The 26366-nt window shown below is 41.3% G+C and overlaps 1 protein-coding gene across 1 annotated transcript in view; it reads right to left on the bottom strand.

The window, feature by feature from the left end:
• LOC147882601 (pentatricopeptide repeat-containing protein At3g16610-like) overlaps positions 1 to 26366 on the bottom strand; it is a 62734-nt gene that overhangs the window by 2388 nt on the left and 33980 nt on the right. The gene's annotated exons all lie outside the window — the stretch shown is intronic.

Below are 26366 nucleotides of genomic sequence, written 5' to 3'. Positions count from 1 at the left end.
TAACAGTGCTTATGGGCACCTAACTGTGCCTCTAGCACACACACATAGAACCCAAGGTGTGCCTAAGGCATACACCTTGAGATATCCCATTAAACCCCCCCTCAAGGGAATGCCTCAGGCTATGTCAAGGATACATCTAGTCACATAGTGTCTCAAGCCATCTCATGGTGGTCAAGGATAAATCTATGGCTAGGATCTCATGCTAGCAAGGGTTCCCAAGGGTGTGAAGTCAAACAAAGGGATACATAAGACCCTCCAATGGTTATCTCCCCTGCATGTACATGCACACAATGTCTGCAGCAGGTACCATGGAGCAAAACACATAAACATGACCTACATCTGCACAGGCAAGTAAGGTGAGGCAAATATGTGACAAACAGTGTGGTGGAAGTTGATTACTATGTAGAGTTAGAAGGACGAAATGTTGGTCTTGGGTTGAGGCATCCTAGACTCATTGGTAGATGAAGGCCCATCTTGGCAGGTGGAGTTTGAGCATTCTTTTATAGAACGCTTGGATTTTGAGCGGTTTGCCATTTCCTCTCTAGAACATCAAAATGAGTCTGAGGACCATGTCACAAAATGAAGACAAAAACTTTGTAAATACTTGATTGGTAATCCATAGAAATCATGTTGAGGAAGATTGAACAAAGAAGGCCAGCTATAGTAGATGGCCAAATAATCAATCAACAAGAAGAGTGGTACATTTTTTATGGAGAAAGACACCATCTAATACCTGAAGAAGTGAACATATTTACTTGAGTTTCTATCGCCATGGATAGAAGTTCTAATCAGCGTGTGGATGTACAACGATATGCACCTCTAAGGTCTGAAGATAGCGTAATGGACCAATTGTGGGTTGGTCAACAACGACCTCATATGCATGAAGGCATATATGATAGGTGGAGAACTAGTGGCATGGTTCTTCTGAGTGGAAGACATGTTCACCCTAGGTATGGAGCCAGTAGAGTGGAAGCACCTCTAGAACAAACAGAGAAGCCCAAGTCTAGCTTCAACATCAAGGTAAAATTTCAGGACCTCAAAAGCATTGATGATGAAGACCCATATAGTCATCTTCAAAGTTTCTTGCGAGTTTGCCATATTAATATGTACCTTAATAAAAAATGCTTAGAGGTGGCTCAACCAGTTTCCAATTGTCCATTTTCCTGACTAGTATGTGATGTTAGAAGCATTCCTTCATAGGTTCAGATAGGAGATTAATGAAGAAGATGTTGGCACAAAGCTAAGTGAGCTAAAGCATAATAAAGGAGAATCCATCCAAGATTTTATACTTAGGATGTGAGTTATTATCAACCAATTGAGTATTGTGCAGGATGATAAGTCTATGCAAGCCTGGTTGATTATAGGATGCACTCAGATAGATCTGCATAAGCCAGAGATTATAAGCCAACTAAGGCTTATGAAGAGTTGCTAGAATGAGCTATTTCTCTGGAAACGAGTGAAGGCTTGAAGAGCAAAAAAACATAGAAAGTTGTTGAAAGTGAAACACCAGCAAAGAAAGACAAGTTCAAGCCCCAAGCTCAAGCCCGAGTTGAAGAAGGCCTTGAAGGAATTGGGAATTCGAGGGAAACCGGGTAGTAATGAAGAATTGTGTAATAAGTGTTCTAGAAGTGGGCACTTAGAAGAAGAATGTAAAACAAAGTATCGCAATACCTATACTAAGTTTGGGCATGATGACTCGAACTGTTGGTTCAATGGCAAAAATTGCAAAGTATTAGCAAACTAGGTGACTACCCACACTTGGCCACCAAATGGTAAGCCACCATGCCCCAAGATAAAGGACATGGGTAAGAATGTTAAGAAAAAAATAGATCCATATAAGATCAAATGCTTTTGTTGTGGAGAAAACCACCATCATTCTGATTGTCCAATTTCGGCTGAACATTTGAAATTCCTTAAAACTAATATGGAAAGGAAAAAAGTGGATCCAAAATGCCAAGCAATTGTTATCGAGATACCAGATGTAGTTGATGCCCAAGTGATTACCAGGTCAAAAGGTTCAATTGAAACTTTTGCAGATATGGGTTCCTTAGACAAAGATACTAGTTGGAAATCTCAAAAGATTTTGTTACTAAAATTGCCAAGGATATGAAGGGCAAAGCACCAGCAGCATAGATCCTAGATGAGCAGTCTTAGCCATCTGTTATTGAGCAAGGCGAATCTTTAAAATATAAGGCAAGTACTTCAAAACTGAGGACTTTATTAGATTCTAGCACAGAGCTAGCTTGAGTATGGAAAATATTCAAAAACATGCAAATCAGTTGTTCATCCGCTGAGGTGATGCAGATTGCTTTGTATTGTTAGGACTTTTTCGCTCAGCAAATTAAAGAATCATCTGAGTAGCCAAAGGGGGTGGATTCTTTAGTCCCTATACCCATCATTGATAGTCCAATAGTTGATGAAGAAGTATCAGTTATCACCATCAAAGTCAAGAAGCAAACTATACCATGTGTGATAGTAGATGGTGGTTCTAGAGTAAACATTACTTCTAAAGATTTTGCTAAGAGGTTGAAATTCAAGACTTTCAAACCATCTCCCTTCTCAAGACGTATGGCAGATCAACAGCTAGTTGACCTAAAAGGTATGCTACAAGATGTTGTCATTTCTATAGGTGGTACTTATTATATAGTCTGTTTTATTATAATTGCCATGGAGCATCATGCCTATCAAATACTATTGGGATGACTTGTCTTGTCCATGAGGATACTATGATCAATGGTGGTGTACAACATCAAGATCTCTTCTACAGTCATTGCATCCCATGCTTCCTCCCAAGGAAAGTGTCATAATCCATTGTGCTTCAACATGATCTGTGTCGTACATGTTAAGTTTGACTAGGTGTGGAGTTGATACACAGAGAGCAACTTTCTCATGCTAGTTGATTGTTCCTCTATGTAGTCCTGATGGTGACTCATGCATTGTGGTGATGTCAACTCCATTTGACTCCTATTTGGGATTAATGCAAAGGCTTCTAGGAGGCTTCTTGACTGCTAGTGTCACTCCAACATCTTCCGGACTATTGCAATGTGATTTAACGAAGAAGAAAGGGGAATGAGAGATGGGGAGAGAGAAGGGGAAGGGGATGGGAAGGAGGATAATGAAGAGGAAGTAATGAGATAGAGAGAGTGGAAATCACAAGGGCACTACAATGGAAACAAGAGCACTGTGATGCCAAAAATTGATATTTTTTATTTGGCATTGGTATTGTTTTCTTCTATGTTTGATAAGAGTTTGAGTATCAAGTGATAGCCTAGTGGCTCTCACTTATTTCTATTTTCTAAGATATTATATGGGATTGAGAGGATGAGTGGAATGGATGATTGTAAATACCATAGGTATGAATTATAAATACCTTGGTATGGGGTGAGAGTTATTTGTGTATGGGATATTATGTGGTTTTTAGAAAATAGGAAGAGTGAGTCATATAAAGAGGTGGGCTCATGTCCATGTGTTCCAATAATATAAGAGAGGCCACATGCCAAGCATGTGGAAGGCATGTGGAAGAGTGTGGAGTCAAGAGGAATCCTTCTAGAATTCCTATGTGGAATAAGGAGGATGTGGACATATGGAAAAGAGAGGGTCCCTATGGGCTCCATGTGGGGAGACTCTTGACTTTCTCAATATTTTAAGAGTCTTGAGCATCTTTTGATGGGACACATGGCAAGAGTAGCCAAATAGGACATGGATGGTGACATACGGGCTTATGTGATTCATGGGGAAAGGAATCTACAGGCAGCAATTGTAAATGGGTGGAGGGTGATAAAATCTCTATAAAAGGAGCCCTCCTCTCCCTTGTTCATCATTTCTCCATCATTAGGCCTCATGTTGCTGTAGCTCTAGTCTCCTCAAGCCTCTTCCATGAGCCTTATCTCCCTCTTGTAGATATTCTCTTATGTAGACTCTTGAGTCCATCTCTCTCTAGTTAATTCTCTCTATGAGTAGTCTTGGAGCTTTCGCTCCCTCTTGTACGTATGAAACCTCTTCTTCTCCCTTGTGTTTGTAGTATTTTGAGTTACATTGGAGTGGAGTCTCACTCTATTGACAATGAAGATCACTTTGTATTCCCTCTCTTGAGTGTCTCTTCCCTTTTCTTTCTTTCAAAGCCTTAAAAGTTCTTTCTATTTGGTCACTCATTGCACACATAGTTCATCCATTTCTACTAAGGTGCTATGGGATCTTGTTTGGGATATTAGTTGGATCTTGGTGTTTCGTTTTTGTGTTTCATCAGGTTCAGATACCCCTCAATTGCAAAAGTTGGCAATCAGGATCCTCTCATAAGTATCAAGTTTCTCTACAGAAGAGCAGAATCGGTCCACCTATGGGTTCATCCATTCACTCAAACATAATCGGCTTGTTCATAAAATAGCAGAGAATCTTTTGTATGTGCACAACAACCTTAGGCTTCTTTCTAGGAGTGACCCATCGTATAAGTCTAGCCCTTCTCAGCAATGGGATGTTCATGAGGAGGAAGAGAAAGATGGTGCACTTTCCATGTAATCTTTATTTTCTTAGTGATGTTGTAATGCGTATGTGCATTGTGCACATTTTATTTAAATGCTGGACTTAATGGAACATGTGATGTAGTTGGAATTGTGTCTGCATATGTTGTTGTAATTGCTATAGAATTCCAAGTGATATCTTGTTCTAATTGCTGCAAATTTCCTGAGTAATTGTGTGTGCACATCCACCAAAGTTTTTGCCACAAGGTGAAAACTTTGTATCCCCATTCCTTGGAAACAGGATGTGACAAAGTTTTGGCCTTGTGGCATAGACCTTTAAGGAGGCCATGTGGTAGTCCTTTGACAGGACACGTGGAAAAAAATATCATGTACATCTAATACCATATGCGTGGCTAGAAGTACAACTCTGTATGTTTTAAAAGGTGCAAGGTGTGGTAAAAAAGGAGATATGATAACAAAATTCAACACACACCCTAAAACAGGGCCTCCCAGGCTACAAGATTTTGTAATCCAATAGGATCATCAGAACATCCTCCAGCATTCCTACCTAGACTTTTCGCGTATTCGAAATTTTAGACATTCGAAAAACTCCCTTCCAGTTTGGTAAGTAGCCACTGCATACACCATTACTACTCCAGCCTCAAGTATTGATTCATCTCCCACATTATTTATGAATAATGTTGATGATGGGAGGAGCAACAATAGAAGGCTTTTGTTTTATTAAGGAATATGTTAGTTGTGGCACCAATTCTCAAACCATCTAACTGGAAGCTACCATTTCATATTTTTTTTTATGCTTCAGATATGGCCATAGGTGCAGTATTAATGCAAAAATTTGTTCAAGGGTGGTTTCATCCAATATATTATGCCAGTAGAAGATTGGCAAACACAGAGCAGATTATAGTGTTATTCATGTATTTCCTAAAACTTTTAGTACTTCTCTCACTTCTAGTTTCTTACTAGGTTTAATAAATGATCCAAAATTCTAAGGTTCCAAATTTGCAGGTCCATACTCTGAGGAATGTCTCACACATGTGATAGGTATGGAGTAGGTATGGTACCTTGTCAAAATCAAGACTGTTGTATGCATCAATAATTCTGGTGTGTGCAATAATAATTTGTGTGTGGAGAATGTAATTGTTTGTGCCGAGGTCAAGGGTGTATTATGTTTCAGTTGGTTCCATTAGGTGTGGTTAAGTTAGACTTGGGTTGAGTTATTTAACAATGGTTAAGTTTAGCTACCTAGGTTAGTTGGACCATGGTAAAGCTTGTGTAACCTTGGGTTAACTAAGCTGGGTTAAAAGGTCACCACAGTGCCACCTAAGCACATAGTACCTTGCTAAGCACTGGTTTGTAAGCATCATGTGACTCTCTATGCCACCTCATCATGCCCTCTCTTCTCCATAGAATCTTCGACAAGGCATACCTTGCAATTCAGGAGTAATTTGCACACGCTCCAAAAAGGAAAAATAACTACTTTTTTGAGCTCTACGCACCTGTCAACTTAGATTGTTTGTATGCAATTAGACACTGTCAGATTTGAAAGTATCTTCAATTGGTAAGACCTTTGCAATGACAATACACAACCCAACTATTGAGAAGTTCACCGGAGAAGGATTTCACACCTACTCTACACAAATGAGGTATCTCTTAATGCATCAAAAGCTTTGGAAGGCTGTAAAAGAAGACATACCCAGTGCACAAAATGATTCCTGGAAGGAAAAAGACAAAGCAGCACTATCACTCATTGGTTTGCACTTGGGTCCAAACATAAATCATCATATAGACTCCAAGGATCATGCCAAAGATGCATATGATGCATTGAACAGAGTGTTTTGTGCAAAAGCCAAAAACCAAGAAATCCATATTAAGATTGAATTCTATGGTTTGCACATGGGGCTTCAATGAATCTGTGCAGCACAATTTTTCAACAAAATCAAAAGCATTATGACCCAACTAGAAGGCATAAATGCAAAAGTAGGGGAAAAAGATGCACTTGTAATTCTCCTTAAAAGCATGCCTGTAGAGTACAGTGCACTGACAACCACTTTAAAGAATTTGCCAGATCCAAAGTTTGAGGAATGTGTATCCTCTCTTCTTGAAAAAGAAAGATAGTTGAAGGCATCGTTATCGACATTGATAGATCTACATCAACACATAGCAGCTATATAATGAAGAATAAGCATTGTTTAGTAAAACATCAATGAATTGTTACCATTGCAGAAGGATGGGTCACTATCAAAGTGACTACAAACTAGAGAACAAACCAAAGTGTCACCATTGCAAGAAGCTCGAACACAAGGAAGAAGATTGCAGATTGAAGAACTAGGAGGCCAACTACATGTATTAAGAAGAAAAAGCCTTTCCACCTTTAGCCTATATTCTTGTAATCAAACTTGACCACCTGAGAGTAACCATGTAAGCACCCATGGGAGGATTTGATCTTGTAGCTCACATCTAACCACCTTGCAGTAGCCAAAGGATCATGGCACCAAAGGGAGGTGTTGAGAGTTGTGGCACCATGAGCACATGTAGAGAAAAGGTATGAGTAAAGGGCAAACTGCCACATGGCATGGAGGAGATATCCCACATGTGAGCATGCATATGGATGTAAGTACCCACTCCTATAAAAAAAAGGTTCATCTGAAGTAATATCAATCAAGCACTTTGCACTATCTCAAGATTCTCTATATGAGTCCAAGCTAATCTATCTTGGAACCTAATTGACTTGAGTTATAGATCATGATCACTCTTAGGATTCATCTACCTTACATTAGTATTATCATTAGAGTAGATTAGGATCCATAGGAGAACTCGGTCAATGCGCTTTCACATTTCCCCCCTCCTAGATGAGTGGTTCATGCTTCCTCATCTATAGTATTTATAATATTTCACTAAATCTTGAGGACCCAAAATCAACTTTCTCTTCCAAAAATAGGGATTTTGCTTTACATACCCTCTTTGGTCCCAAAAATGATTTATGTCTTCTCCATAAAAATTAATCAAACTTTACAACATCAATGAAATACAAAACAGGTCCATGGCCATATAAGATGCACCGTGCAACACCTCAATTGGTACCTCGCACTAATTCCAATCCTCGCCTTTAGTTCCATCACTTGTATTCAAGACACCAATTACATTAGGTATTATGAAAATCAATTAAATGATTTACCAAATCAAATGATCCCAATATAACCACACTCAAAATATAATAATCAAGCACAACACCAATAACAATAGTGACATTAGTATTAACATGGAATCACCCACAATACTGACCATCCTGCATGACAAATCATAGAATAGTTAGGCCTCCCAAACTAAACTAGACAAAGCATCTACTAGTGCATTTAGTGCGCTCCTACGAAACACTTTGCCATAGTTACACTTGACTAAAATCAAATAATATACATAGAAAGAACTATCAGAATTACAATTTCTGTAACAATATTAGCCACTAGACAATGGCATAGCAGAGAGCTTGAACAAGACATTTTGCTTAATCATGGCTCGAACGGTTATGAACTACTTGGAACTCAAATTCGTGGTAGCACTATGAGCCTATCACACTACATACAAAGTAACCACCAACTGTAGCACCTTTAGCCTAGAGTTTGGGGTAGAGGCAATCATGCCTATGAAGTTTGTATAAGTGCCTAGCATGAGAATTACAGTTAGAGAGAGGCTATCAAAGTAGGCTATTGCCAAAAGGCTTATCAAGTTGCAAAAGCTTTATAAGACTAGAATTCAAGCTGCATATTGGCTTAAGGTTGAAAACACGCGATAGAAGAAATGGTTCGATCACAACCTTGAGCAAGGACTTCAAGGAGGGTGATCTTGCAATTTTATATAGTGTAAGAAACAAGGACTTCAAGGACTGCAAGGACGGTAGTCTTGCAATTTTTTACAGTGTAAGAAACATGAATCCTAAGCCTAAATATAGGGGCATGGTCCCCTATCAGGTTGTGGAAATAAACCCCCAAGGAGCTTGTACAATTGCTATGCTCGATTAAGTGGAAATGGTTGGATGTATCTATAGTAGCAAGCTTAAGGATACTATGGCCCGCTCATCCTTCAAACCTTTTAAGCTATCCATAAGAAAAGGAGCTTAAAACAATAGAGAGGTCACCTGCATGAAAAGGCAAGCAATAGAAGAGGCTTGAGCCCGAAATGCTAAACTTCAAGAGAAGGCCTAATGACCATTTACAAGGAAACCTGAGAAAACTTGGTTACAGCCTTGATGATCTAACAATCGACCCTCCCAGGTTGCCAAAAGTTATAGGTTTGTGGACAAAAAACACATTATGCCAAAGCCTTGGTGTATTTTGGAGCAAGCCACACCCTCATCTTGCTATAGGTAGCCTGTGGAGGACACATAATGCAACGGTGTTGCATTATAATGCAACATGCTTTAATGTGGCTAATGCAAAGGATGCCCTGCAAGACACTATGTTATAGTTATTGCTATGTCTGTCACATTGCTTTAATGCCCCGACATTGTGTCACACTTGTGTTACGGATATCGCACTAGGCATAGCATTATACTTATAATGCACTGGCATTGCATTAAGGTTTTTGCAACAGGGGTTAAATTTTTTATTACAGCATGGATAGGTGACTACCAACATAAAATGTGCATTAAATGCCAACTAACAATTGGTGAGATCAGTTTAGAGTTAGTGAGTTAATGCTACCTGGCGCTACATTATAATGGGACATGGCATCGCGCTAGCACTAATTCAATGTGGTGTCACGTTAAGATCAATGCAACATCTCTATTTCACGTAGTTCACCAACTGGAGTTTGATGATTTCCAAGTTTTAACTAATTTTGGATTTTTATGCAGATTTTGTGAGCTTCCAGGGTCCTATACTACTAATTCTACCTATTGCAAATAAAAACAATAACAAAAAACACGTTTGGGAGCAAAAATGGGTACTTTTCTATAAAGTGATTGTTTTGGTCTTCCCAAGAACTCAAAATTCACCCAAGATCATAATTTCATAGCGTGTTTTTGGGATTTGATTGCACAAACACTTAGCAATCACCTAAACCAACATTTATTATGATTTTATAACACAAAGCACCAAAAAACAACTCACGTTCACCTTGACAAGTGCTTCAAAAACCAAAGACAGCTTTTTCTCTTTCTTTTACTCAACGTCTTCCTATTCTCCAAAACCAACACTCCTAGTTAAGCTAGAAAGCATTGGGCAATGGGTAAATAATAGAAGGAGACAAAACACAATGCTAGGAAGTCTACCCTTTGAGGAAGCTATAACCCTTTCTTTCTTATTTTTCCATGTAATCCTTTCTTTCTTATTTTTTTGAATTTCAATATTATTCCTCCCGCAAGGAAAAAAACTCTACTCTGAGCTAAATCATGCTTTCATACAAAAACAACAAGTAAATCCTAATAGGTGCCCATGATGTTGGAAAATAGCTATTAGAATTTGTGGTGGGACGGGTGAGATGTGATTAAGGTAAGCTCAGAGGGAGAAATTTCGTATGATACACGATTAAGGTAAGGTGAAAGGGCAAAAATAAATGTGATGGCAGTGGGAGATATCGAGAAGGGTGGTGGTAGATATATTGCAGAAGCTTCGTATTTGAAAGCTTCTCGGAATATATAGAGGGGAAGGAGGGGGATGAGAGTGGAGAAGGGGAGTAGATGTAGGGGGGTGAGGGTAGGGGGGTGAGGGGAGAGAGAACTGGAGAAGGGGAGCAGAGGTAGGGGGGAGGGAGATGGGGAGGTGGAGGGGAGCCGTGTGGGAGGAGGAAGCACGAGTGGGTGCTGAGAGGGGAGTAGGTAGAGGGGTACAAGCTCAGGTGAAGGTGAATGTGAGGCGGAGGTTGGATTGAGCTTATGTTAATGTGGAAGATAAATTAATAGAATTTATTTAGAGGAGAGTGAAGGCCTAGAGTGCTCCGTTTAGCATTGTAGAGCTTCTTGGTTTTATCACCTCTAGAGTGTTCGAGTTTGGCTAAGCTTGGTTTTATCACCTCTAGAATGTTCGAGTTTGGCTTAGCCAATGTTTATCTTCTTGGTTTCCACGTTAGTTATATTCTCATACGCATTATACATATAGCAGTGCGAAACAAACTGTGATAAGGTGAGTTCACCAGCTTCCATATTGGTTAACATAGCAGTGCCAAATAAACTGCTGCGCACCTCCTGATATAAGGTGTGTTCACATGCAGAATTTGATGCGGTACAAGGCCATGCTTCTGCTCATTGTGCTTCTGATCAACGCAGAAGCGGCAAGGACGCAACCACGCTGCGACACGAGTGACGGCAGCCCCCTAGCACAGGATGTGGACAGTGCGCTCCTGGGGATCGATGCCTCTGCTGGCGCTGAGTGCTGCCAGGACAACTGTTACGGCTCCTCATGCACTACCATGCAGAAACTGGGCTCGGCGGGGATAATCATTTGCGGCGACTGTGACTGGTGCGTCAAATGCAATGCAGTCGTTGATCTCTTACAATTTATAAGCTTATTCTGCCGTGCGAGCGAGTCGAATGGACAGGTCAAGGTAGGAGGCGTCTATGAGTTCCTAGACCCGGACGGTTATTACCTCAAGCTCATGATCGTCGATTCCTCTGGCGTCTAAACTAAGCAACTTCACATGAATTAGTGTTTCTTAAGAGTGCACCTGTCCACTGGCCTCCTAATGTAAAAATACGATTTGACTCCATTAATTTTTCTCCGCCTATGTATTTGCATAAAGTAAACCTACATTGCTATAAATGATGGGCTTACATTGATTGGATGCATGCTTGTTCTTGGGAAAAAGGTATTGCTTGTTGGGTGTTGGTTCTCTTTATTTCGTTTTGAAATATGGGAAACCCTGGTGGCAATTGATGGGATGTGACCAATCCAATGGTGTGCTTATTTGACTGGGCATTTGTCCACATGTGGTCACTTTACTACAAGGCATTATGCTTTTTTAGATGCTATTTTGCAATGTTTTTTGGTACTTAGCTTGCTAATGCTAGGGCATCGGTACATCTATTCGAGGAAGTTAAGGCCTCGGTATTTGTCTTAGTGTTTTCCTTAGCCCTTCAAACATACAAACTTACAATTGAAAACTTAAAAATGCAATGAAATAGAGATAGGAGGTAGAGAGGTAGAGGGACGGGTCCTGACAAGGGGATTTAAAAAATCGAAGCTGATCGGTCTCTATTTTCCTGAAGCTCTCTTTGGCTTCCTTTAGCTTTAAAAATTGACCTTTGAAGTCAAGATGGAGTAGGAGGATGTGGATACGAGAAGTAGAGGGGGTCGGATAGGTAGGAACCTCATAGGGACATAGATTTGCAAGGGAGAGCACGGTAATGAAGGGAAAATAAAAATAGGCAAAATGTGTTCGACATCGTGGTTATGCCTACAATAGTGATTATATGTTCATAAGATGATATGCATTAGGAGTAGGGTTTGTCTAGATTTTGATTAGGGTTTTAACTCTCGGACCATCAATATTTTTAGGAATATTGATAGTAAGGACGGATTTTTGTCAATTTCTAAGCAAAATTTTGTCAGTTTCTATTTTCTTTTAGTAAGGTTTTTTTTTTTTCAAAGAAAGGAACCTTCTATTAATGCTCGAAAGATTTCATATAAGACAATAGCCCCGAAGGTGCTAAGTATGAAAAACCAAAAAAGGCTGAAAGAAAAACCGGCCTGTTCCAAAGAAGCCCAGCTCACTACCTAGGGGATCTCGGGAACTGGGGCTAACAGCCAAGTGGGGGGACTATACAACCAGCCAATCCCTCGCAGAGTGAAGATGTAGAAAACACCTGCAGGCCAAGCCTTATAGAAACAAGCACGCCTCTCAATATTCGCCCTAGAGCTTGGAGTCCCATGCTCCCAGGTGGACCGTAGAGTGTAAATGATATCCTGCCAGATGGCAACCAAGGTAGCCGAGGGTGGAGCCAGGTGCTCTCCCATCACGAGACTGTAGCGAGCCACCCAAATATTCCAAGCCGTGATGCTAGCTACCACCTCCCAAACACTGTCTTCCCTAAGGGAAGGAGGAGCTAGGGCGTTAGGGGGGGCTGCCTCGTGGAGTGCAATCCTCTGAATGCTCTGACCTTGTATCCGATAGGCTGGGGAGATCTCATCAATCTAGAACGCATGTCCTCCCTCTGTCAACCAAGCCACCATCCCCCAGGTGTAGTCTCTATGAGAACTCTACATGCGTATCATGATCCTGAGGGCCCTCATCCAGATCCTCGCTGTGCTACGACAGCTCCATAGGCAGTGTGGGATAGTCTTCAGGACACCATCTGAGCAGCAATGGCACTGCCCCTCCACTCATATCTACTCCAACCACGGGCTGATGGGCAAGCCTCCGTGGGCTGCTAGCCAGAAGAAGTAAGAAATCTTCCTCGGTTGCAAGCTAGACCACAACCACATCCAAAACCTAGAGCGGACATCCCGGGGCACTCTCTGGGTCTCCCAATGTCCAATATCCACCTGGCATCCGAGGTATCTCGCTCTCTAGCCCCGCAGTATCCATCTGAAACCAAAGTCACACTCCCACTCACGAATCTCTTGTGTCTCCTCAAAGCCCATGAAGAAGCCTATGGATTTTGTCCAGTTGATCCATGCCTCCAAGGCCTCACAATAGATAGCTAAGGTGCCTCTGACTCTCTCTAGACTAGCTGTGGTGCCCTCAGCATACAAGACCGAGTCATTTGAAAACTCCGAGTCAAGGAGCTCCTCCTCTTGCCTGATTGGGAGCCTAAACCCTGTGAGACCTGCCACCTGTGATCTCAAATAGTAGCCCAGAGCGTCTGCTACAAACAAGAAGAGGAAGGGAGCTAGTGGGTAACCCTGGTGAACCGAGCGAGAGAGAGGAAAGGCCTCGTATTTTTTAATTCATCACATGTCTTACCTTTTGACATCCTTTGCTTTGATGGTGTCTTGACATGGCAAAAATCTCTACGCCAAATTTTGTACAAGGTTGATCGTGAAATCATGCTCTCATCTCTGTCTTGTAAAGTTTTATTGACAGTTTCTAGGACGACCTTCCTTGTCATTCCCAAAGGAAGATGTTGTTGGCATTCGACACGTCCATCTAGCATTGTTTGTTGAAGATGAGGCTACGGTAATGCATGGTCTTTGAGAACTTGCTTTAATGTTGCAGTTGCATTTATAGTGCTTCCATAGCATTTAAGCTTGTAGGTATTTCCATGAATTGTATGAATAACTTTTTCTTTCACCTCTACCCAGATGGTCCAGTATGTACCATGTGATAGTCCAGTTAACCATTGATATCCTCGATTTCAAATGGGTCTCCCATTAACCATGGGTTTCAATCTAGGTTTACAGTGTCTTGTGCTCAAATCTTGATTAGTGCCTTGATGAAGAAAGCATGAAAACTCTTGAAGAAGATAGTTATGTCTATTAGGTGCTGTCTTACTCCAAATACCAAGGCGTATGGCTGCACAATCATCTTTCCCAACTTTTCTAATGCAAAGTCTCTTGCAACAAACTCGCATAAGCATCCTTTCCATATTATACTCGGATAGCATCACATGTCTCTTTGGTTCTGGAATTGATGCCATGATTCTTCGCCTCTTCACACTCACATACTTTCTTTTTGTAAATAGTGTCTTGCGTTTTCTAGTTGTAAGACCATCAAACCTCGCATCCATTTCCCTTGAATCTTCATCTTTATAATCAAATGTTGTGTGGGCTTGAGAATTATTTGATACCTTATAATATCTTGGAAATGGCAATCTGGTAGACATGTTCATTGATGTCAATTTGTTGCCAATGCCTCTTGAATTTTGTGGTTGAACTGTTTCTCCTTCGTAACTCAAGATTCTCCCATCTATATTCTCTGGCATGCTAGTGTTGAGATATCAAGCTCTACCCCCGATATATCTCCTGGATGACTATCATTTATGTCACCGCCTATGTTAGTTGTACTCGTGGTGTAGTTAGACTACCACGTATGTTTTTGGTTTGGGTTCACATATGAACCACGTATTCTAGGGTTTGACATATAGGGTATTTCCCTCTTCTATTGTATTATTGTTGTTGCGTGCAAAAGTGAAGAAAGGCTTCACCCTCCAACCTTGTGTCCTCTCTCTTTTGTGTGTTGTGAAGAAAGCTGAACTTGAGTCTCCTATCTCTCTCCCTTTTTCTTTACATGGTATCAGAGCCTTGTTCGTGGTAAGGAGCTCAAGAAAGCAAGCCAAGTTTGTGGTGTCCTGGTAAGAGGACCAGTGTTGCTTTCCTATTTCGAGTTTGGGAGCAAATCTCTGCAGGTAGCACAGCCAGAAGTGCAGGAGTGCACTGTTTCAGATTGAGAGGCCCTTCGCGGTGTGGCGAGAGCGCACTTTATTTTTCTGATTTGAGGCCGTTTCGGGGCCCGTTTTGAAGGCGGAAGTTCTTCGCAGGCACTCAGAAAAAGGCCTTGTTTTTCGCTTGCGCGGCTAGTCGGTGGAAAAGTGCCACAGAAATTGCATCGTATGCTTGTGTGCAGAGATATTGGGAGTTGCAGATTCATGCCTATTGCCTGTTGATGCAAAATCGTCACTAGGAAGTGACTGTGTGGTGAAATACCACTTTTGTCAGTGTTGCAGATCTGCCCCTGTGAGGCTTTTTGCAGAAGTTTTGCTATTTGCCCTTGTGAGGCATTTGCTGTGTTTACAGGTTTTGCTGTTGTAATTCATGATTTGTAAAATGTCTGAGAATCTGTCTACCATTGTCAATGAGAAGCTTGACAAGAACAACTTCCAAGCATGGAAGTTCAGGATGACAAACTTCCTTATGGGAAAGGGAGTTTGGGATTACATCAGTGGTGAAACTGCAGAACCAGTTTTGGGTACTGCTCCCACTCCTGCTGAATTGAAGGCCTTTAAAGAATGGCATGAAAAAGCCAGAAAATGCCTGTATTGGCTATCTGTTAGCATTTCAGATTCTATGATTGTGCATATACAGGATGTAGAGACGCCTAAGGAGGCATGGGATACATTGGTGAAGCTGTATAGCACAAATACCAAAGCACGAAAGATGCAGCTAAAGCAGGAGTTGCAAAATGTGCAAAGGAAAAATCTGAATATAAATGAGTATTCCTTGAAGGTGAAAGGCCTTGCAGATTCTCTTGCCTCCATTGGAGCACCTGTTGATGATGAGGACTTAGTGTCCGTGACCTTGAATGGTCTTGGGAAAGATTATGCACAGTTTCGGACATCCATTGGAGTCCGTGAAACATTTCCTGATTTTCAGGAACTTATTGCTCTCTTGCTGAGTGAAGAGCAAAGGAATGGTGGTTCAGCCACCTCAACTTCTCAAGAGACTGCTTTCTACTCGAATACAGGTAGAGGCAGGGGTAGAGGAAGAGGCCGTTTTGGTGGCCGTGCAGGAAATCAGAACCAACAGCAACAACAGGAAAACCAGTCCTATGGAGGAGGATGTGGTAGTTCAAGAGGCAGGGGGAGCCAAAGAGGCCGTGGTTCATGGCAAAGGAACCAGCAAGTAAATAGCAGCACAGAATGCTATTATTGTGGAAAGCCTGGACACAAGGAGAATACATGCTATAAAAAGCAGAATGACATCAAAAGTGGGAAGTTGCAGCAAAGCAACTATGCATCATCAAGTGGGCATGGTGACGACAAAAATGAGCACCTTTTTGTGATGCAGCATATGGTTAACTCCATGTCAGGAGATGCTGCAGCTTGCAATGATGTTTGGTATATTGATTCAGGTGCCTCTAACCACATGACCAGTCATGGTGAGTGGTTTCATGATGTTAGAAATTTGGATAAGCCAGGTTATGTTGAAACAGGTGATGATACTGCACACCCAATTACACAAGTTGGTAAAGTGCCATTGGCTATGCAGGATGGCAAAACGAAGTACTTGGCAGATGTACTTCATGTTCCAAAAATCACTAAGAACCTGGTTTCAGTTGGCCAGATGGTTGAGCAAGGTCTACAGGTTAGATTTAATCCTGATGGATGCTTTGTTGAGGACTTGAAAAATAAGTGCCGCTTGGTTGCGAAAGGCAACAAAAATGGTAGAATTTTCACCTTGGATGTTGATATGCCTGAGGTGAAAGCTGCTATGTTTGCGCATGGGAGAGGTGTCATTGCAGATATTGAGATATGGCACAAGCGCATTGGGCATGTGAATATACAAAGGCTGAAATCTATGCAAACAAAAAACATTGTTGCAGGTTTGCCTAAATTCAGAGCTGAGGGAATGCAAAAGGTATGTGAAGCATGCCAAATGGGTAAGCAGGCCAGACATGCATTTCCCAAAAATGCTAAGGTGAGCAGAAGACCTTTGGAAGTGATCCATTCAGATGTTTGGACAACCAAAGCTGCTTCTATTGGTGGATGCCATTATTATGTGACGTTTATTGATGACTACACTAGGAAGGTGTGGATTTATTTTATGAAGCACAAAAGTGAAGTGTTCAGCCATTTCAAGGCTTTTAAGGCCATGGTTGAAAAAGAGAAAGGTGTGCATATTAAAGTGCTAAGATCTGATGGAGGGGGAGAGTACTTTTCAGAAGAATTTTGTGAATATCTGAAAGAACAGGGAATTCAAAGGAAGTACTCATGCAGGTCTACCCCTCAGCAGAATGGGGTTGCAGAAAGGAAGAACAGGCATATTGCAGAAGTAGGACGGGCGATCCTAAATGAGAAAAACATGCCTGATTATTTTTGGGCTGAAGCAGTAGCAACTGCTGTTTATATTATGAACAGAACCCCCACTGCAGCTGTCCATGGCATGACGCCTGAAGAAATGTATACAGGCCAAAAACCAGATATTTCTCACTTGAAGGTATTTGGTTGCATAGCTTATGTTCATGTTCCTAATGAGAAGAGAACAAAGCTGGATCCAAAGGCAGAAAAATGCATCTTTATTGGATATGCTCTGCACCAGAAAGGGTATCGCTATTATAACCCTTCCACCCGCAAAATGCAAGTGAGCAGAGATGTTGTTTTTGATGAAATGAGCAGCTGGTATGCACCAACTGTTATGGTAGGAGATGCAGATGCAGGAAATGGGAATGCTGCAATAAATGTAGAGCAGCAATCTCAAGCCTTGAGTGGACCCAGAGAGTCCTCTACTAGTGGATCTAATGCATGGACAGGGAGATTGAGATCTAGTGAATCGTCACATGGCAGCCCTGATAGTGTTGTGCAGGTATCACATAAGGGAAAAGAAAAAGTAGACCATGCTCTAGTGTTTGATGTGTCTGCTGGTAGCTCTCATGTTGATGGAGAGTCAAGCGGCTCTGAAATGAGCCTTGATGAGGAACTTGGGATTCCGTCTGTTGTTACACCTGGTGCAAGGAAAAGCAGGCATGATTTAAAGACTCCTGCAACTGATCCAGTTGTAGGAGGTCCACTCGTATTAAGTATCCAGTTGACAGCTGAGATATGATGGGTATACAGCACATCACTATGCTTATATGGTCAAGGTTCTAGAGGAGCCAGAGCCCACATGTTTTGAGGATGCAGCAGGGCATAAAAATTGGGAAGCAGCTATGGATGAAGAGATGGCTGCCTTGGATGCAAACCACACTTGGGATTTGATGCCTTTGCCTCATGATAAGAAGGCTATTGGCTGCAAGTGGGTTTACAAAGTAAAGCACAATGCTGATGGGTCTGTTAGCAGGTACAAGGCAAGATTGGTTGCCAAAGGTTTTGCGCAGACATATGGAATTGACTATGAGGAAACTTTCAGCCCAGTTGCAAGGATGGCAACCGTGAGAGCAGTAATTGCTATGGCTGCTGTAAAGGGATGGTCTTTGCATCAGATGGATGTGAAAAATGCCTTCTTGCATGGTGATTTGCAGGAAGAGGTTTATATGATGCAGCCAGAAGGTTATGAGGATAATTCACACCCCGATTTTGTATGCAGGTTGCGCAAAGCCTTGTATGGCTTAAAACAGGCGCCGAGGGCATGGTCAGACAAGATAGGGCAATATCTTGTCACTATTGGATTTCAGATTTCCAATTCAGATTTTTCACTTTATGTGAAAAGGACAAATAGAGGGATTGTGCTTATAGTCATCTATGTTGATGACTTGATTATTACAGGTGATAGTGATGCAGACATTAATGAAGTGAAGCTGCTGTTGAAGCAGAAATTTGAGATGAAGGATTTGGGAGAGCTGCGTTACTTCTTGGGCATTGAGGTTATTAGATCCCCGAGTGGGATATGGCTGTTGCAAAGGCAATACGGTTTGGACATGCTGTCCAAATATGGGATGACAGGCTGTAAGCCTATTTCTGTTCCATTGGAGCAGAATGTGAAGCTCAATGCATAGACAGGTGAGCTTCTTGAAGATATTACTATGTACAGGCGCATAGTAGGTAGCTTGATTTACATGACTATAACCAGACCAGATTTGAGCTATGCTGTGGGGCTGGTGAGTCAGTTTATGCAGGCACGGAGGAAGCCACATTTGGATGCGGCTAGGCGCATACTGTGGTATGTGAAGTCCACATTGCATTATGGACTGTTTTATGAAGCTGGGTGTGCATTACAGGTACATGGATACACAGATGCTGATTGGGCTGGTAGTGTCTCAGACAGGAGATCTACTAGTGGTTTTATTTTTTCCCTTGGGAGTGGTGCCATCAGTTGGAGCAGCAAGAAGCAGCCAACAGTTGCCTTGTCGAGCACAGAGGCTGAGTACAGGGGTGCAGCAATGGCTGCATGTGAGGTATCTTGGTTACGGAAGCTACTTGCAGATATGGGACAGTCAATTCATGCAGCAGTTCTCATTCATTGTGACAACATTAGCAGCATCATGCTTGCTAATAACCCAGTTTATCATGCTAGAACAAAGCACATTGAGGTGCATTATCACTTTGTGAGAGAGAAGGTTCTAGCTGGTGAGATTGATCTTGTCTATGTCAGCACTGAGGAGCAAGTGGCTGATATTTTTACGAAGGCATTGGGTACCGAGAAGCTTCGCAGATTTAGGAGCTTGCTTGGTGTACGTGAGATGGATTTGAGCTTGAGGGGGAGTGTTGAGATATCAAGCTCTACCCCCGATATATCTCCTGGATGACTATCATTTATGTCACCGCCTATGTTAGTTGTACTCGTGGTGTAGTTAGACTACCACGTATGTTTTTGGTTTGGGTTCACATATGAACCACGTATTCTAGGGTTTGACATATAGGGTATTTCCCTCTTCTATTGTATTATTGTTGTTGCGTGCAAAAGTGAAGAAAGGCTTCACCCTCCAACCTTGTGTCCTCTCTCTTTTGTGTGTTGTGAAGAAAGCTGAACTTGAGTCTCCTATCTCTCTCCCTTTTTCTTTACAGCTAGCAATAATATTACGAACAACATGACAAGTCTCAGATTCTCTGCCCCTTTTGCCTTGTATTCGAGTGGTAACATCATGATCATTGTCACTAATATCATCAATTCCTATTATTGCATCACTTATCCCATCGATCTTTGCGTGTATTTTTCTTTGTGGTCCCATCTTATTATTCTCAACACAAGACAAGTCTTTTATATCAATAAGCATGTTTGAGTCACTTGCAGCACAAGACAAGTCTTCTATACCAGTGAGCCTGTTCGAGTCACTTGCAACACAGGACAAGTCTTCTATACCAGTGAGCCTGTTCGAGTCACTTGCAACACATGACAAGTCTTCTATACCAGTGAGCCTGTTCGAGTCACTTGCAACACAAGACAAGTCTTCTATACCAGTGAGCCTGTTCGAGTCACTTGCAACACAAGACAAGTCTTCAAGAAACCTTTTCTACATCAACATCTGTTACTATAATGTCCTCAATACCTGTGAACATGCCACTATGATACTCTTGATTACTACTATAGCTTCTTATCAATTTGGATCCCATTTGTGTTATAGTCTTTTTCTTATGATAATATTCCGTTGTGTCTTCCATGACATTGAAGGAAATTGTCTTGGGCAAACTTGATTTCAAGAAAGCTAACCCCCATTTACAAGTACTATGAACTTGTAGTTGAGACGTAGTATTATGGACGTCTAATTGTGAAGTACTATCCATTGCATTTTGAATGACACCTGCACTAGTCAACTTAATTATCTCCACTATACAGAGAAAACTCTGAGCATAGCCCTTAAAGTTGCCAATTGCTAAAACTTTTCCGGAGCAAGATAACATCTTTACTTTTTCCCCTTGAAAATAAGTTTTCTCGATATCTTGAAAGTATGTCTTTGGAACAATTTCGTGCTTGCATATCAAATATGTCACATTGTAAGATATCTCCCAATGTGTGGGAATTATGGTAGCCACACAAGAGGATGTGGACTACATGAATGGATGTGGGACATTGGTCACCACAAGTTGGATGTGGATTAGAGGATGCCACACAGTAGGCTTATGCCTTGAGACTCTCTATATAAGAGGTCTATCATTGTATTGTTTATCAAGCATTGGAATACATTGTTGAGTGTTGCCTACGTTGTTGTCTCTCCGTTATGGATTTTCTTGTATGGTTCAATCCTCCATGATTGTTACACTAATCTCATGTAGCCCTAGGCTTAGTGGCGGTCTCATTCAGTTTCTTAACAATATATCCAACTTGTTGCACAAATCAAGAATTTTTCTTATTTGTGCAACAATTTGATATACAATTGGGGAATATATCCAACCTACAACTGAAAAATTTTCTTGATTTGTGCAAGGTTGAGCAACAGTTGGATATATCCCCCAAGCAACAGGTTCTCAAGCAACTGGTTGGGAGGCCTGTTGTTGGATATATCTCCCAAGGTTGGGGGGTATATCCAATCTGTTGCACAAATCAAGAAAATTCTCGATTTGTGCAACAGGTTGGATATACCCCCCAACCTAGAGGCCTGTTGTTGGATATATCCCCCAAGCAACAGGTTGGAGGCCTATTGTTGGATATATCTCCCAACCTGTTGCTTGAGCAATAGGTTGGGGGGTATATCCAATCTGTTGCACAAATCAAGAAAATTCTCGATTTGTGCAACAGGTTGGATATACCCCCAACCTGTTGCTCAAGCAACAGGTTGGGGGTATATCCAACCTGTTGCACAAATCGAGAATTTTCTTGATTTGTGCAACAGATTGGATATACCCCCCAACCTGTTGCTTGATTGCACAAATGAAGAAAATTCTCGATTTGTACATGTTGGATATACCCCCCAACCTGTTGCTTGAGCAACAGGTTGGGGAGTATATCCAATCTACTGTACAAATTAAGAAAATTCTCAATTTGTGCAACATGTTGGATATACCCCCCAATCCAATCTATTGCACAAATCAAGAAAATTCTCGATTTGTGCAACAGGTTGGATATACCCCCAACCTGTTGCTTGAGCAACAGGTTGGGGGTATATCCAACCTGTTGCACAAATCGAGAAAATTCCTTGATATTTACAATAGGTTGAGTGCACCATTAACCTATTCGACTTGCAATAGTTTGGAGGATATATCAAACCTATTGCACAAATTGAAAAAAATCATAAAATTTTGATTGTATTTTAGGGTTAGGGTTTAGGGTTTAGTATTTAGGGTTAAGGATTTAGGGCTTAGGATTTAAGATTTAGTCTTTAGGGTTTCGTGTTTATGATTATATTTTTAGGGTTTAGGGTTAAAAATCTAGGGTTTAGGGTTTAAAATCTAGGGTTTAGGGTTTATGATTATTGTTTTAGGGTTTAGGATTTAGGTTTTAGGGTTTAGTATATAAGATCATGAGCTTAGAGTATAGAATCTAGGGTTTAGAATTGAAAATTAGGTTTTAGAATTTAAGTTATAGGGGTTAGGGTTTAAGATTTAGGGATTATAACTATTATATAAGTTTAAGAGCTTAGATTGTATAACCTAAGATTTATGGAACTTTAGGATTTAAGATTTAGGGTGTAAGATTTAAGATATATAGACTATATAAAATATGCATTCAAAAGTATTTAGTTTAGATGTATATAGACTATATGTAATATGCTTTCTGTGGGTTAGGAGAGCACACACAAAGGGATAGGGAGACACCAAAAGTGGTGGAGCAAAAGCTACTCCAACTTATTCCTCTTTCATATATATATATAAGTATACATGGGCACTGTATAGTGGGTGGGCACACTGCCCTTTACCCCAACAACCTCCCACTTAAAGGCAGTGTGCCTTTAAGGGAGTATAGTACACATATAAGTACACATATAATACAATCACCCATAGGCTGAAAAACAAGATGACCAGACCATCATCCTATGCCCATCGGCACTTAAAAATGTGCAAAGTGCATAGAGGATAAGCTGCTAGCAGACATCAGGTTTGCAGGATAGAAAATGACAAGTTATAGATGCCTGTCAACCAAGATCTCATGCCAGATCTCATTGGGAGAGTGAACTCTCACCATCACGTGCTCCTGTGCTAAGTCCATAGCACCCGAACTGTCACTATGCAAAGAAAATGTCTCTGTACCACCTGTGACCATAAGCACGTGCCCTACAATAGACCTCTGCTGGTCTACCCAACCTGCATCACCTGCATGCTGCTCTTGGAAGCATAAGGACCTGATGTCCACAACCGCTTCCCTACTACCAAAATCTGCCATAATCATGCTACCAACTCCCACTGCAATAGAAGCAAGAACCAGAAGTGTAGCCCCAATGGCAAACATGTGAGAACCAAGTCTCAACACAATCATGGATGCATGACGTACTATGGCTGCCATATCAACCATAACTTGCTGCTCAACTGATCTATGATCGTCAAACTTGCTGTGTTTCAAGTATGGAGCCAACATAGGCAATGGAGTACTCAGTAACTTCCCCCTCTCCATACTGAAACAACCAAGTATCTGACAAACATCATCAAGACCATGCAGCTCCCACTGCAAAGCATCCCTGTCCATAAGGAACCATATGGCAAGTAACCTCAGAAGGATAGCAACCTCCTGAATACTGAGACCATAACCTGTCTCACTGCGCATCAAATCTTGAGCTCTCATAACGGTATCAAACCTATCAAGCCAAGCTCGAGGGGATTGCTTCTGGCCATGGAGGCACTTACGAAGCAAACACATCAATGATTTCTGCCCATGCACAATATGACCCGAGTCAATAACTGCAGAAACCGCATCTGTCCTGGTATAACCGGCCAATGGATCATACCGGTCATCATTAGCCAAGGTATCCTCCTCACCATGCATAGCCTCATCCTCATCTGCAAGAGGCACTCCACATGCTGGGAGTAAACTGTAACTGTCCATAGAAGATGCATCAACAATCTCCATAGGAGTATAAACCTGTGGAATACTCGAGACATCTGACCGCGTCTCTGACCAAAATCAGGAAGTAATCGTGGCTGTCCCAACTTTATAACCTACTCACCGTGGGAAAAACCTCCCACTCCAAGGGATATGGGCTGCCCCTGCAAAGAATTCGGAGGTATCAGTGCACTTACACCCTCCTGGAACACCACTTTCCTGCTATCCATAGTCCTGGGCTGTTTAAACATAGCATCCTCTCTGAAATAGACATTATGGTTGCATATCAACTCTCTAGTTGAAGAATCCCATAACCTATAGTCCCTACTGGACTCACTGTATCCAAGGAAGATACACCTCCTCGATCGGGAGCCATGAGCATAAGCCTCGCAGCCAAACACATGTAAATGCTCATAACATGGTGCCTTGCCTGTCAAGAAGTCAAATGGCACTCTAGCCAACCTACATTTTTGTGTCAAGTATTGGTCTCCTTTTTTGATGGTTGCTAGCCTTCTTCTTGTTTGGGTGTGAGGTCTCGTGGATAGTTTCTCTCATTTGTCTTATTTCTCTTTCATTTGGTGGTTGCATCATCTATCGCACTTGAATCACACACACACTACTATATTCTCTAGCTATGGGATTTATGTTCCCCAGTAGGGTCACCAAATGTTACCATGTATAAAGTGTTCTAAAGCAATAGGGAGAAGATTTGTGTGTGTGTGGAATGCAACCAACGGAAACTGTAATATAGCCAATCTGAGTTCTAAAGACAATGGGTAGTACCTGCTACCTCTGTTAGACAAATGTAAGGTCCACGCCATTTATAAAAAGGTCATAGAGTTGTAGGAGTTAGGGTCCACTATTTTGGGAAAAGATTAGCACGTAGCCATGGGCTCTTGTAATCTAGCCATTTGGCGATGTAATAGAGAACTCACCATTCCAATCCTTTCTTGCATTCATATTGCTCTCTTGTTCAAGAGCTCATTTCATCGTGTGTCACACTTTGAATTCTCTACACTTGATCCACAATCACTTGATGAAGGGTGCCACTCATTGGTCATATGGAAATGGAAATTGCCCCACTAGCCAGACCAAATGAAGGGGCGAAGACATGATACACCAAACTAGTTCTTGCATCTACACATTTAGCATAAACATTTGGCGACCCTACTAGGGAAGGTAAATCCCATAGCTAGAGAATCCAATAGAGTGTGTGTGATTCAAGTGCGATAGATGATGCAACCACCAAATGAAAGAGGAATATGACAAATGAGAGAAACGATTCACAAATCTTCACACCCAAACAAGAAGAAGGCGAGCAACCATCAACAAAGGAGACAAATACTTGACATAGAAATGCAAGTTGGCTAGCTCACCATCACCAACACCAACTCTAAGAGGTTGAAGGGTGTGACTAAGATTGTCAAGGAGCCCTAGCTCTATTGAATTTGGGTGAATTTGGCAAGGACAAGGAAGTAGATCCTCATCACCCTCGCAAGGGAGATCAAAGCAAGTAGATAGAGCTAAAATAGAGATGAAAAAAGAGAAGAACAAAGACAATGCTAAAAATACAAGAGAAGGGAGGAAAGATGCTATGAAGGAACATCAACTATAGAGATGCACAAGTTGGTGTTACTCCGCTAGGAAGCCCAAACCATGCGGACCAAGAATAGAAATGAAGTTCCAAAACTACAAATAGAGTGAGAGATAAATTTCCTAATTCCATGTTTAAATGTTTTTGAGGATATTGATGATCCTACATATTGCTGGTGAGGAAGAGTACTTGATGCACTTTCCCACTATATTTGCCAAGAAAGGCATCGAATGGTACGACCAATATCCCAAAGGGAATTCATAATGTGGGATGACTTGAATGCCCCATTCCTAGAAAGGTTCTAGCATGAAGGCAAGGTTTACATACCGAGTTGACTAAATGGATTTATTATTTCATTTATTATCATGCCAAAGAAGAATGGCAAACTATGAGTTAGTGTCAATTACTAGAAGTAGAATGAGTAGATTATCAAAGACCCATTTCCACTACCATTCACAGACACCATCCTTAGACAAGGTAATGTACTTGTTCATGGATTAATATAGTGGGTACAATCAAATCACTCAAGCCAAAGAGGACTAAAAGAAGAAGACCTTCATCACCGAATGGTGGGATACTCCAACAAAGTCATACCATTTGGGTTGAATAATGCACCGGCAACATTTTAGCACTTCATGGTCGAGACATTCCAGGAGTAAATTGATGAATTTGTTGCAATATTCTTAGATGAATTCTCAGCCTATGGCATGAAGAGAGCACACTTAAAATTCCTCTAAAAGGTATTTAAAAAAGTAGGGAGACAAGATTTCCCTTGACTCATATAAGTGTGTTTTTTGTGTGTTCTCAAGTGTGTTGGATCACACAATTTGTGGTGAAGGCTTCATGACCAAAAATTCAAAAATAGATGTACCGACGACGATTCATCAAGAGGCTCGTAGGTGTCACCGAACCACTTCACCAACCAACCAAGGGCCAACACAAAGTTTGAATGGAGCAACAAACAATATTCAATCCCTACAAGTGATGGTGGTCAAGGCGTTGATCCTATGCAATCCTAATTGGAACATGATTTTCCATGTGCATGTTGATGCATCAAGGATGGCATTTCAGCTCCAACCAAAG

Source organism: Dipteris shenzhenensis, chromosome 29 (assembly GCF_047967505.1).
Source record: "Dipteris shenzhenensis isolate YYH24624 ecotype China chromosome 29, Dip_SZ_1.0, whole genome shotgun sequence".
NCBI classification, from domain to species: Eukaryota; Viridiplantae; Streptophyta; class Polypodiopsida; order Gleicheniales; family Dipteridaceae; genus Dipteris; species Dipteris shenzhenensis.
Note: the sequence above shows the minus strand (reverse complement) of the source record. Positions and strands in the feature narration are given on the sequence as shown.